We start from the raw sequence: 14440 nt of genomic DNA, 5'->3' as shown, positions 1-14440 counted from the left end.
TGGCATGGTATGTACCTACGTACGTACGTACGTATTCATTACTAAATTACAAGCAATGCGGAGCGAGCGTTGCTATGATGCGACGCGCGGCTGTGCGGAACAGAGGCCCGAGCGCGTTTCAACCGCGGATTGCCGATGGCACGTAAAACAATGTGTGCAACGTCGGCCTCTGTTTACTCACTCACGACAGGGACCAGCAGCGTTACGACTGCCGGTCCGTATTGTGCAAGACCATTTTCCGCTCTTAATGTTTCCGTTAAATCAATTTCGAGCGACGAACGGGCGAAAAGTTGATGGGGATGGTGATGAAGGCTCTAATTTCTGTCTCGCGCTATTATTGGAGTAGTATTTCAATCCAGGTGACTCGGGAATTATGTATTCTTGATATATTTTGCGGAGTGCAGCAAGAATTCCGTGATTCTATATTCAACGAACAGTAATTAACCGTCCGTTGAAACTGTCATGAACTAGCGAACGATCAATTCATTACTCTACTTCGATCTATCTCGCCTGAGATTGCTCCCCCTGTACCCACCCACTTGCCCCGCTCGCGGAAAATTGCTCGCGTTCCAAAACAATCCCTAAACAATCCAAATTAATTCGCGCGGACGCGCGATGATCGCGTTTTCCGCGCTCGCGGATGAATCACGGGGTGGACGAAAGAGGGGCGTATTTGTAGCGAGCAGATCAAGCGCGACGACGGCAAGAGAGAGGAGAGAGCGAGGGTGGTTTCCAGGGGGTTACATTGTCTGGGGAAGGCGAACACTATTTGCCGGCAAAGTAGATTAGGTCGGTATTGATAGAGACGGAGCGGCGGAAAGAGAGAGGAAGTAATAGACCGATAAGGGTTGAAGGAGGTTGGACGTTGGAGGGTCAGGGGGGAGTAGAGGAGGTGGGAAGCGGAGGATGGATGAAGGTGGGTTCTCTGAGGCGGCCAATATAGGATGGGATATAGCAATAGAGTTTCGCTTACGAGGTATAACCGCGTTAGACGGTGCCCTTTGTTGTATCAGTGCGCCGAGGCGCAATTGCCTTAAGTTCTGATCTCACGAGATGTCGGGATGCTGGATGGCGGTCCAGCTCCGGGTCGGGCCGCCGGTTTTTCCCCCTGCGTTCGTATCCGACCTGCTTCATGATTTCCAACTACGACCGTCACTGATTTGTCGTAAGATTCGCGAGTTCTCATCGCTGATACTTCAACATATTGATAAAGCCTCAGTACACGCAGCAAGTGCCTCCGTGATCAGAGATCCGTTCCAGGTCAATCGTATCTCTCCTATCGAGCGTGGTTCCCCGACTAATTTTCACAGTCAACTTCTTAGTAGCGAGTAATCGCGTTTTCGAATGAAAACGTTATTCCTTCAATGAACTGAGATCATCAGACCTCACCGAAGTCTCGCCAGCGAATCGTTTTACTGCACGTGAAACCGCATCTTGCGCATATAAAGTTAACGACATCACTTTTTTAAGCGATACCGCATATCTCCTGTTGGCCTCCTTCGTGTTTCGCTACGAAGCTGTCTCGTCTACCCCATTTTTCTTCTTTTTTTCCGTTCCTCTTTTTATATCGTGTCGGTGCACTCACACGGGGTGTGGTACATGCCGTCACGTCTCGCGGGTTAATCAGAATTTTTACGGGCCGGCCCGAAATTCGGAGCGCAATCAACATTAAGCTTTACTGCCCGGCTACTAATGCGCCGGTATTGCGATCCATCAGTACGTGGCCGCATTTTATTATGCGTATCCGCTGTATTCGATTCAGTCCGTGTCAGACCGGCGCGCATCCGCTCTTTGCAGAGTTTCTTTTGATTACTTGTCGACTATCGACGCGAGTGTGCCTATTAAAAACGATATTAAATGTTAGCTACTTGAAACGCGAAAATATATATGTGATGCTTGATATTATTAAATATATCGTTCTCTTGACGTTACTTCAGTAGTATGCAAATTTTCCGTATTTTAATATTGGCTATCGAGCATTAAATTAAATTATCGGCCGCCAGTAATTTTCCTCAAATGTCAGTCCGGAAGGACAAGCCGGGTCAACGACGAAGCTAAAAGCTAATTATCGCCGAACTTTATAGACCATCTCATGTACACTATCACACGAGCTATTGATCCCATGCATCATTGACTGCTTGCACCGTGCACTTTCCGAGTTTTAAATACTCCTGAATCTTATCGATTATGACCTAGCTATTCCTCCGGTCATCAATAGTTTTCAAATTCTCGAACATCAGAAGAATCTCTTCATAAATATTCAAGATGCAGTTTTTTGTAATATTCTTGATGTTTTCCAAATCTTGGATTTTTTAGTCTCTTGAATTTTTCAGCGTATAAATGTCTGTGTACCTTTCGGATATTTGGATCACTCGCTCCTGCTTCTGCTTCTGCTGTATAGACATCCTCAGTCCCCCTCACATTCTGACGTTACATCCCTTTTTTGTATCTTGCATGAAGTTACGCGTTTCTTTCCGAAGAATTCGTGCTAAAGAAGCGGCGGTCGGCGGTGGGTGCGCGCCGCCCTGCCGTCACGACGGAGGGTGGGTTTGGCCTCGCGAAGAAGGGTGCGAAGGCGAGCGGTGAGGGAAGCGCGGTGTAGGAGCGTATAATACATAATGTTCTTGCCGCCCCTTAGAATGTACAAGGTTTCGGTTCGTACATCCATCTCCCGCGTCATAAGCACGCCGACTAAAACATCGTCGATTTTTCTTGCATAGGTGTTACGTGTTTTTGATAAATGGCCGGCGGCCCCTCACCCCTTCGCCATTCTGCTGCCCTTCTCGGCCTTCTTCCGACATCGTTGTTTCCGAAAATGCACTAATATGCACTCTCTGCAACCGCATCCGGAGGGTTGATACTTTGACTTTGACGGAGCGCGCCATTCTTTTTTCATCTTGTTTGTTCTCCTGATCGTTAAGTGCAGTGAATAAATTTTTACGTGCATCTCTATTTAAGACGAGAGATACACGTTGCAATTTCATCGTCTTGATTGAACGTACTTTTTTTTTCATTGGTTACCACCAATTCGTACTAATATACGCGTAGCGCGGATGTTATCGATCATTCGCTTTACGACCAATAGGGCTTGATGATCGCAGCAGGAGGCTAACCCGAGCGAGGATATCGGCAGGATGAGCAAATGACTGGCGCAGCACGCGATCTTCTATTACTTATCGCGTTAATTGATATTGATGTGACGTGGTCCCTTTCGAGAAAGCTGATCGATATTAATGCGATGCATCTTACGGCGTTAATGAAAAAACGAGCGTTCGTTTCCATTAAAATGCTCGGAGTATTCTTTATGATGAAAACGTGTACCTCGGAATCGGAAAGATTTTGAAATCTATCAATTCTTGCGAATAATCTTACGTGTTCGAGGAATATTGAATCCGATTATTTCCGGACAAAAAACTTCGAAATTAATTTTTATACAATATACAGTCGAAAAAATAAAATATTTAATAATATTCGATTCAAATATTAAATAGCAAAAACATGTTCGCATGTGTTCACGATCTTTTTTAAGTTATGGATTAGTTTGCGGTATTTTCAAATTTCAATTTAAACCATCGTTACTGCGGTCAGCCCGTTAAATCGCTAGTTTTCCATCGACGGTCGTGTGTTTGGTGTGTTTATTTTGCCCGCGCTCATATATGTTGACACACCTCTGTAGAACGTTTTTCGAAAGCAACCAGCTGATGTTGACGTTTTTCTACAATTTTCTTATTAGTACTTGAGTCTTTACTTTTAATCAGTCATCAATGATCTACTTTTTCAATACGCATCACGAGCTCCTTTCCAAGTTTGCTCCGCCCTCGAAAAGTTCGTCGAGTTTCGATCGCGACTTCGCTTTTCTTAGTGAATGATCTTTGTAAAATTTAGTGCCGAGTGCAAATTATGGAATCGAAGGACGGAATCAAATTACGGAATTTTTGCGATATCGAACTTCTGTTTTTACTTTATTCAATTCTTTCTACATACACAGACGTTTGTCCATATATATATTAACTGCGCTAATTGCTGTATAAATGCCACAGTGACATATTTTAAGTACAATAAATAATTTTTATACGATTGATTTTACTGATTTTACTGCTTGAGCTAGTATAAGCTTTATGTCAAATAGCTACAAATCGAGTTAGTGTTTATTATATTATGTTTGCTATTTGTATTATTATTCTGAATAAAGTGCGTTTTATGCGTTAAAGTGTCGAGAGAGTGCATTCTTACACATCTGAAAAGTCGACTCTGGAAAAATCCGGTCCAGCTAGAACATCGAAGAAGGAAGAACAACGCGCTTCACAATCTCGACAATTCGGACAGCTTCGAGAAGTGGCGAAAACCTACAGGGCGAAGAGGATGACTTACGGTAAGTCAGAAGAGAGACTTATCAAGCGCATCTTGTTCCCTGTTCCCAGCAATTAGTCATGATCGACGTCACACGCCGAGTGTTTCCAAAGTCCATCGCGACTAATTGCCGCGAAGGCGACAGCCACGAAGTGGCCATCGGAAATTTGTCAATTGCAGGTAACTCGGGCTCGTTCCGCGCGCGCAGTTTCCTCGCAGATGTTCCTGATAGGCCAAAGTTACGGGCTACGGTTGCGGAGCGCCTTACCTCGGACGCTCGTTCCCCAGTACACCAATTTCTTTATCCTTCTCTTGCCCCACACCCCCGTACACACCACCCCAATGTTCAGCCAACGACATCACCTTCGTTACTTTCTTTGTTTCCCTTCGCGTAGTCGCGATCGTAAAATCGATACTGGCGCACCGTATGAACCCAAGGGGGATTCAAATATGAATTTAAAAGTCTCAGCCTTCACCCTAAATGTTAGGAATCATTATATATTACCTCCGGGTACGACCCTCGTCAGAGAATCTTCTGTTAAAAATCGTCAAGAAAATCCCGCTAACTCATAAACCTCCAGCATGTTTTCATCACGTATGATCATGCTGGGAGATTAAAGAGCGCTTTTGAAGACACGTGGGTTTCCGAACAATGCCGAACGTTTAAAGAAATATAAACGGCCGCGTTGAGAAAAGTTGGTGAAAAAATGCGGCACACGAGAAACTTGTCTCGAGCGGCGGAAACACCAACTCATTAAGTGTATTGCTACATAGGGGAAACTACCTCGAAGATGACGAGAACCATTAGTGAGCAACTAATTGAGGGGTTCGGAGGTAAAACCCCGGTAAACTCGAGGAACTGACATTTATGCAAATGTCAGTTACCTGATTTTACGCTCGAGCCCCTTAATTAAACACAGTTGTCAGATGGATGTTCCTGGAACTTGGCTGAAAGGTCAAGTTGAAGAAAAGCGCACATAATTCTACGTAACATTCATGATGTTCCCAGATAGTTGCCTTCAAGGTTTATTTGATGATCGCAAAATCGACTTGATAACGCGTCTTTTCATACGTGTACGGGAGCCATTCAAAACTTGATCCCAATGAAAAGGTGACGAGTACTCTTGCACCTAGCGACCAATCGCTCATCATCTGGCGCACGAACGCGAATAAAATATCTTTTTCATCTGTGTGACAAGATGAGAAGTGATTTACTTTCGTGGAATTAAGTGGAACCAAACTCTTTAAGAGCTGCGCTCAAACTCGTGAGCAGGCTCGCATTCTTACACGCGTGTCGCTCGCCACTTCTTTTCATCCCCTTCGCTGTTTCTATTTCAGAACTATTTTAAACCCATTTAAAAGCCCTCTGTACGTTCCCACGCGAACCCTATTCAGAGCTGCACTCGCAGCTGGACGACGGCTATTTCGCTATTTTCTCGGGGTTTCTCGCAGCGCGCGTCGCGACGCGTCCCCGTCGCGTTGTCGGCCGGATCTCGCGCGTCGTCCACGTGACGTGGCACGTATACGCGGGCGTCGGCGAGCCGTCGAGACGCCGCCGGAAAAGGGGCGTCCACGGCTTTATGTTCCCGTTGGGAATTCCGTTCTGATGCCTCACGGCGTGAGTTTCGCTTGCCCGTCGACGTTTCCCGTTGCCTGCCGTACGTGAAACCTACCGCGTGTACACACGCGCGCGCTCGCACGTTCAAAGCCGTCGCTGTCAGACCGGACACGGAACTTTGCCGGATCGCCTACAGTGATCCGCCGTGACTCACGTGACGCGATATACCGCGTCAGGATCGGCCCCGCGCGCAGCCATCGCGTGCGCAGATGTATTAGCAGATTGTTGCAGCAATTTAGCGTTATATGTGATTAGCGCGGTGCGCAACTGCACTTAACAAATTGGCTCGGATCAAGCGCTGCTGCTTAAGCTTTGCGGCGTCTTAATTTTTTCAGGAACGAATACCCGCAATCAAAGAACGAATATTTGAGATTTACATCTGCGTGGATTTGATCTTCGTGAAGGATATTCTACATTACGCCAATTGTCAAAATATAGGAGCGCCTGGAGGCTGGCAACCCGTCCATCAATCAAAGGGTAGCGCCTGCAGATATGCAACTGTTGAGTTCTGCTTCGCGTATATCCGGTTGCTATCTGACAGGCGCTTAAATTTTGAACAATACTGAGCAGCTGTTTTTTTATTTCTCGTAGCTTTTTAATTTTAGCTAGCATAAAACGTGCAATGCAACTGCTTGCAGTCTTCGAATTCTAAATAATTGGGAAGAAAACACAATGTTCTTATCTCTTAACGTGGAAGATTGAACGTGAAAGGCATCGCGCGCGCACGCGAAAAAGAATCATCCCCCTCGAAGAATGCGCGGTTTATCGCGGAAATCGCAGTGGGGATACGCGCGGACACGGAGTACCCTCGAATTTAAGGATGCTCGAACAACTGTTGCGTGCATCCTTCGCAGCTTCTTCCGCGTCGTCTCTCCTTCCGCTCGACTGCTCGCGCAGCATGCGTTGTGACGGACTCCGGAATATGCGCGGCGGACTCGCGCGTGCGAGAGGTCGCCGTGGGCGTACGGACGGCCGACGTCGCGGCGCGCAACGTCGCGACGTGGCTGCCGAGCGTCAGTTTGCGTCTGCCTAGGGTCGCGACGTCCTCGTACTTTACGTGGTGGCTGCGATCGGTGCCTGCGCCTCCGCGATCGAACGACCGCCGACGACATCATCATCATTCGACGACGTCCTGGGGAACGCTCATCGTTGTTCGTAATTTTTGATCAAGGAAGCATTGATCGAGGAAGATCGTGAAATCACGCGACGAGATCGATCCAATTGGCCAGCAGCAGCGAACGTTCATCCGCACGATCGTTCGGTCTTGGCGACCGACCGGTTTCCCGACGAAGTTCGGGGGAATCCTCGATTATTTGGGCTGCAGGAGGAGACTCGAGAATCCTGGTGGGATTCTTCCGGGATCCTTGAGAATCCACGGTGAAGTCCGCGAGATAAGCCAGGACTTTGCGAGCGCGTGTCGGGGAATCCCAGGTATCTCGTGCAAGTTCGCTGGAACTTATAAGAGAGCTCGCAGATTTTTAAGCAGGCTCGCGCGAGACGGTCACTCGAATTGGCGACGAAGTTCGCAAAGTCGAGGTTTTTAATAGGTACGATTTGAAGGTGCGTGACGGAAAGTGCTCGCGCCGCTCATTGAACGGTTGACCGGGAACTCTCTGAAGGACTCTCGCGAATCTCCAGGCATCTCCCGAAGAAGATCCAAAATTTTTTGGTGATCCGTCTGAATTTCGAGGAATCCGTGAAATTCCGGTACGAGCACGCTTTCAACTGCGTCGCAGATTTATCGAGCAACTTTTTCCGCGTCGCGTACCCGTGGATTTTTATTAGCCACGTGGCCGAGGTGTGCCAGGACTCTTGAGAGATCCATCTCGAAACGCGCGTCGTGTCTGAGGAGAATCCTCTTCTGCGTCCCTCAATATTTTTGTAGGATCCGCAGGGAAGGTCGCGTGCTCGATCAAAATGGAATCAACGAAAAAGTGACGCCGAATAACGAATTAACGAGGTGGATCGCGCGCAATCCGTCGACCCGTCTCCACTCTTCTGGAAGGACTCTTCTGGCTGAATCTCCATCGTGAGTTCTCTCAGTCCTGACGAGTGTTTCTTTAGGATCTCTGTATGAATCTCCGCCGAAGGATATTTTCGCTTCGCGCTACGGGAATCCCAAAGTGAAGAGGCTTGACATTTAAAGGGCTTCCAGCTTCATCCCGGCCCGTCATGACTCCGACAAGTCCTGTTTGAATAGATCCTGAATGCAGCAAGAGCGACACAAGTGGAATTATCGAAGACCAATATAAGAACCTGAAGTTGATCGATCTGCGGCCTGATATTTTTGAGGAATCGACGAATTCACCTCTCGACGTCTCGGGGGGATGAAGTAGATGGATCTATTTTGATATCTGACAGATTCGCTCTCTCTCTTTCTTCCTTCTTTTCTCTCCGCTTCGTATTTTCGGTGAGTACTGAGAATCCTTAATTAGATTTGTATTCTGAAATATGCAAATGTCAAATGTCAAGCACTGAGTATTATTGTACATGCTCCATATGTTTGAAGGGGCAGAATCAGAGCTCCGCGAAAGGTCCGGCATAATTTATTAAAAATACGAATGAGCAATTAGCTCGACCATTCTGGAGTATTTGAACATAAGAAGTATAAGAAATATCTCGAAATTTAAGCATGCAAAAATGTTTAAAAAAATGTATTGAGCAATGCTTCGATTAATCCAACTCCTGTTTAAACGCGTAAAATCCAAACGCATTTACAGATTCGTGAACTTTTATCGCGTAATTTATTACGCGATCCGTGTTACATCCTCGAATGTACCCTGCACCTCCGTACACTCGCGTTGTCATTCGTTTCGCGCGACATAGTTTTACATAGTAATAACATAAATATTCAAATATATCCGCAGATGTGCAAATGCTCCGCGGGTACACGAAACTGATAAAATAAATATCCAAATAACGAAGAACCGTCGAATACTAGCTGGATATTTAGCCGGTCGAAAAATTACGATGCCGAGCAGTCTCAAAGCGGGGAAACGCCAACGTCAACGAGAAAGGCGAGGAGAGAAAACGCGAGAGAATTCAGGAAGAATTCCGAATACCGCCCGCTCGTCGATTCGCGCGGGTCCGCAAATTTAAACGCGCCGGATCCGAAATCCGCGCGTTCACGGATTCGCGCATTTTAATCGCGTAATTTATTACACGTGCTACGTTATATCCTCGAATATACACCGCGTCGCATTCCCGCTTGTTCCGAGCCGACGAATTAGATTACCGCTGGGTGAACTTCGCAACTTAATTCTCTTTCGCGTCGCACAGCTGCGCGAGGAGAGTATCAGCTCGGTGCGATTGCTCGCGAGAGCTTATACGCGCTTTACCCTCGGCAAAATCACAGCCGGGCTAAGCCCGGCGCGGCTCGCCCAACTCGGTGCTAAACTCTCCCGTATTACCTTTGTTGTTCGCTCTCGTAAACCAGACGGCGACGACGACGACGACGATGTTAATGACGACAACGACGACGGGCGCACTCGCTGCCGCGCGCTTTCAGAAGCGCGCGGAAAATACGTTATCAATTCCTGCCCTTATCGGGACGTGCCGTCGCCCCTGTGCAAGGACTCCTCTTCATCCGCTCGGACGAGCCCAGAAAGGGCGCGCGAGGATTAACTTCTGAAATCAAGGCGGCGGCGTGTACCGATTACGAACAATCGTAATTAAATTCTTTCCGCGCTAATGACTGTCGTGGCTCTCTTTCCCTCTCCTTCCCTTCCTCCTGAGCCCTCCGTGCAAATGATATTTAAATTAGCACGCGTCCCGTATACTAATCGAGCGGAACCTCCTCGCCACGGACGTGCCCTCTTTCCCCCGTGGTATTATTAATTAATATCGCGTTACGCGATCGCATCAGCCGTGCGTGATTTACCCGGCAAAAATCGAATACTCCGGCTGATCGGGATAAAAAATTCCGAAATCGGTGATTCCCAATCAGTTTTAAATGTCATTCGCGCGAGTAATCGATCGTGTACGCAGCGCGCAGGATTTCGTTAGTTGGACAGATATTTTTCTGGATGAGGATGTCTTTTCGATAAACTTGGTTGAGGAAACTGCAGGGTGATGAATGATTAAAACTTTCGGCTCGTTATTTCGAGCTTATTTATCCCCAAAATTAAAAAGAGATGTGACACTCGACGTCGACGAATATTTTGGACTGTATCGGACTATTTTGAACTCACCTTGCGCGGCCGTTTTACGTCAAGGTGGCGGAAATAATTCGTGCGGTTTATTAGAAGCGTGTTTGCAGGATGAGAGTAGCTCTCTCGAGAAACTGCTAAACAATCGCGATTGTTTACGCAGCGCTTGGCAAAGTGTAGCAGTTGCTCGCCAAAACAACCACTCGTCCGGCAATATCCATCCGCAAAAATAATTTTTCATGTGCCAAAGATAAACAATCGATCGCGAGATGGACGCTAACCAAAAGCTTTACGCTTTACGCAGACAGTAAATTCTCAGGAAAATTAGGAATAATAATCGCCCGTGCCAAGAAGCAAATCAAATAACGGGCGCAAACACGCGCGCGAAACTGGAATGATCAATTTTACGTTATTCTGTACACACTTGTTCCATTAATAAATATCCGATGCTGCTGAATCAAGTTTCTTTTAAGAAACAGCCATAATTTAAAAAATCACGATGTGAACGAACGCGAGTAATGTGATGAATGTGAAATGAGAGTGATCCGGCTCATGTTTCTTTTTCATGATAACGTGAGCTGGTATTCAGAAATGCGTTTAACAAAATTTCACGTGCGTCCACCGAATAACAATGCACGGTTTCGTATTACTGTGCAAACAATTGTTTAATCACGCGTTCTAAATTTTAGCAGAACGTTGTGAATTCTCAGGGAGATTCCCGCGGATTCTCGATGCTGCGATTATCGCGCTGCGTTAGTTAATGCTGCGCGTTCTGCGCATAACTTTAAATCGCGCGCGAATTATTTCACGCGAACGAAACCTCGCACGGTCCACGTGAAATTATGCGATGTACATGTTGCTCGCGGGCAAATAACTACCCCCAAGAAACACGCATACCGCATCTCCGGGCTGGAACATCCAAGGCATGCTCGCACACACGCACGCACGCACGCGTAACGTCGGCGTGTGAATATTAAATATAAAGCGAAACGACAAATTTCTACTGGGGTGGGATTTCTACCCCAGGGGGGGGGGGTAAGGAGGGATCAGACAAAATGCTGTAACCCGTAGCACCCCGAATGCAAGGCAAAAGCTGGTGACTGCCTGCCGCCGGCTGCATTCCAGCTGCGCAGAAGTGCATCCCGGGCGCAGCCGGTCGGCTGCGCAACATTCCGCAATAGCTGCGGTCATTTTGAACACGCTGGGTTAGCTAGGAATGTTAATAGAAAATACTCGGTGTCTCCAGACTTTAATTATGAGGCGCGAATGGAGATCGCGCTGCGCGAGCGCGCTGGCCGGGCTGGGAGGGTAGGTCGGGACCCAAGAGGGTAGCAGAGAGCCAAGGGGTGGCGCAAGAAGAAAGACGAGAGCGAAGGGTGGCGCGAGAGCGAGCCCTTTGCGCGTGATGCGTCTTGAATTACGGAGGGATGAAAATCGCGTCGCTTGTTCGCGACGGAGAAGTGTGTCGCGCGGAACGTAAGGGGTAGTAGTATGTACATCGAAAGAGAGAGATGAGCGAGAATCGACGGCGGGATCTCGGGGGACTATTCGCGAGAGATTGGAGAACGGAACAGCGAACGCGGAAGAATTCTCGGGCGCTTTAGGGGAAATATGTCGCGCAGGCGTGCGGAGAAAAATGGGAAGTGAAATTCAGAAGCAAAGCAGGGAGGACGAGAAGAAAGTGAGACAGAACGGAAATGAGAACGGAACGAAGGGCCGAGAGGGCAGAGACACGAAAAAATAGAGGCGAATCGCGGGGAGAGATTACGGGAACATCAGAAACCGAGAGCCCAACAAGAGAACAAGAAGATAGGATAGAGTGGAGAGGATTGAAGGAGAAAGGAAGCGAAAGAGAGAGAGAGGTGGAGGATGGGCGTCACTGTACTGGGGTCACCGTAAGGTTCTCTCTGTTCTTCTCTGGGCGACGGCGGAACCGGGTCGATTTTCGAGGTTGATCTTCGGTAGGATGAGCCGGCGGTGCCGCAGAACGTTAAATCCACGATTAAAATGCATTGCGTAAAATCAGAAGGAGGGGACCGGGCGCCGTTACTGTTCCCGTACGGCGAGTAAATTACGTGGCGCCGTCAATCCGGCTCGGATTTCTCCAAAGCCTCCGGGTTCACGCAGAAGACAGAACGAGGCGGAACAAGGGGTGGCAGAATGGCGCGAAGCGAGCGGAGCGGAGCGCGGAAGATGCGGAGGCGCGACGTGCGTCGAGGAAAGACGGGGAAAACCGTAGGGTGGAACTGGACCAAAGGGAATGTGGAAGACGGGGCGCACATTAGCGCAAAGGATAGTGAAGCGAAGCGAAATAATGCAAGAAAACCGAAGAGGACCGAAGGGAAGAGGAGAAACGACGACGAGGTACCGGGCGATGTAAAGCGCAGAGGAATGCAGCGGCATAAAATTAGAGCGAAGTAAAGTAAAATAAATCGCGGGAAAAGCGGACGGAGAATCGGAGCGCAGCAAAATAAACTGGATTAAAGAGAGGGAGAAACGTGGAGGGTAAACGCGAGGGCAGGGCAGATTATAGCAGGGCGAGGACGAAACGCGGCGGACAAAACGGAACGACGCCGAGCGGAGTAAGCGGCGGTGTAACGCGAAGAAAATTAGACGAAGCAATACGAAGTAAAGTACAGCGACGTGAAAATAGAGCGAACTTGGGAATAAGATGAAGTGAGAACATCGCGCGAGGGTATTGCGACATGAAGCGGAAACACCTGCGAAGCACTGAAGCATGGCATGGGGAAACGTTCAAAAAGCGCGAGATAATGCCATGAGCGAAGCGCAGCACGCGGCGAAACAAGAGTAATATACATTATTATTATGTTAATTAATTATCAGCATCTCCGTCATTAGATTGAAAATGCGATTTCGTTACGAGTTTTAGTATCACGGACGCATTTTCGAGAGAAATAAGCCCCGACTTTCGCGCATCGATTGTATCATGTGATTAAAAAGAAACACATTATGCGATTAAAAATTTATAACGCGTGATGTGATACGCGATGGTGGACGTCGCGCAAAGGAGATTAAGCGCGCGCGTTAATTAACGTGCCGTATTTACGCGCTGGTTTATTGTTTAACGTAATTTTTGGGGAATGATTGGGGACGATTTATATTATTTAGGCGAGCATAAAGGCGTCGGTTCCGGACGCCGGCTGATACACGCACCTGGCGAGAAGGGGTTGAAAAGCGAAATGGCGACAATGAAAATTCGTTATCCGTTGTAAAATGAAATTTACGCGCCGGGCGCGATACAATGGATCATCTCGATCCAAACGTATCGCTTTTTGCAGTCGCGCGCCGAGGCACCGACAATTCCGCTCGCAAGCTGTGCGTGAAAGATGTGGCGCGCGGATTTATCCGCGAGCGAGTCGCCACAAAAGCCGTTTCCCCTCGTCCCCTTCTCGCGTTTACGTGCCAAAACGCGTCGCAAAAATACGTCCGCATAGAGCTGCCAGCGCGAGTTCGATTGCTGCTCAAAAAGGATCCGAAAGATTTAAGGTTTGCGCGATTCTGGCCCACGAAAGTTCGAGCGATTGCAAAGACGCACGATGAGACGATCCGAAGCTTCAGGTATTTAAGGATTTACAGCAGCATAACATGGAGTTATTTCCGAGTAAATCGCCACCGAAGAGTGCCCTTTATCCATTTTGCTTTTACGTGCTGGGTATATCGCGAACAGGTTCGCTTGCAGCTGCGAGTGTTCGGGCGAATCTGAGAGCTTAAAAATTTAAGGGAGGGTGCATCGATAGAATGTCGAACTTTGTAAGACTCAACTATGCACCCTCAAGGGCTCACGGATCGATATAATTTATTGATCGAAAAATCTCAGGTTTCTCTTTTACTTTTTTTTCTCTTTTTCGGAAAATCTAGACGCTCTCGATTTCACAGTTCGTGACAGACGCGACTCTGAACGAAGTTAAATATTTAAGAGTAAGTAAGCTCCCCGGGATCCCGACAGTGTCAGAGTCACGGATTCAGTGACCTCAAAGTTTGATATATTCTCACTAAAAATCCAGAGAGTGTCAAATGTTCGAAGGCTGTCAAACTTTCAAACTATCAAATATTGTGGTTCTTAAATGTCTTATGCAACAACTGAATACGTATACATGTCTAAAAAAGAATAGAAATAATATTGCACAGTATATCCGAAAAATAATGGGATCAACATTGTACCAATTAAAACATGATTACTTGTGCCTGTAAAAATTGTATGGAAGACCTATATAAAATGGCAATAAAATAGTTTATCGCTCTTTACATCCCGGAAACGGGGGTTGTCATCCTCCATAAATATCCCGTCCAATTTTTAGACATC

General features: G+C 47.4%; 1 protein-coding gene across 2 annotated transcripts in view; it reads left to right on the top strand.

Moving 5' to 3' along the window:
• Positions 1 to 4250: 4250 nt before the first annotated feature.
• LOC105284714 overlaps positions 4251 to 14440 on the top strand; it is a 147251-nt gene continuing 137061 nt past the window's right edge. Inside the window, exon 1 of one of the 2 annotated variants that reach the window (XM_026972397.1) lies at positions 4251 to 4372. The gene's annotated coding sequence lies outside the window, so the exon portion shown is untranslated. Of the gene's footprint in view, positions 4373 to 6975; positions 8379 to 14440 lie in introns of those variants that run through there. The other variant, XM_026972396.1, reaches the window with a different exon arrangement.

This window comes from Ooceraea biroi, chromosome 9 (genome assembly GCF_003672135.1).
Source record: "Ooceraea biroi isolate clonal line C1 chromosome 9, Obir_v5.4, whole genome shotgun sequence".
Taxonomy (NCBI): domain Eukaryota; kingdom Metazoa; phylum Arthropoda; class Insecta; order Hymenoptera; family Formicidae; genus Ooceraea; species Ooceraea biroi.
This window is presented reverse-complemented; position numbering and strand designations above follow the sequence as displayed.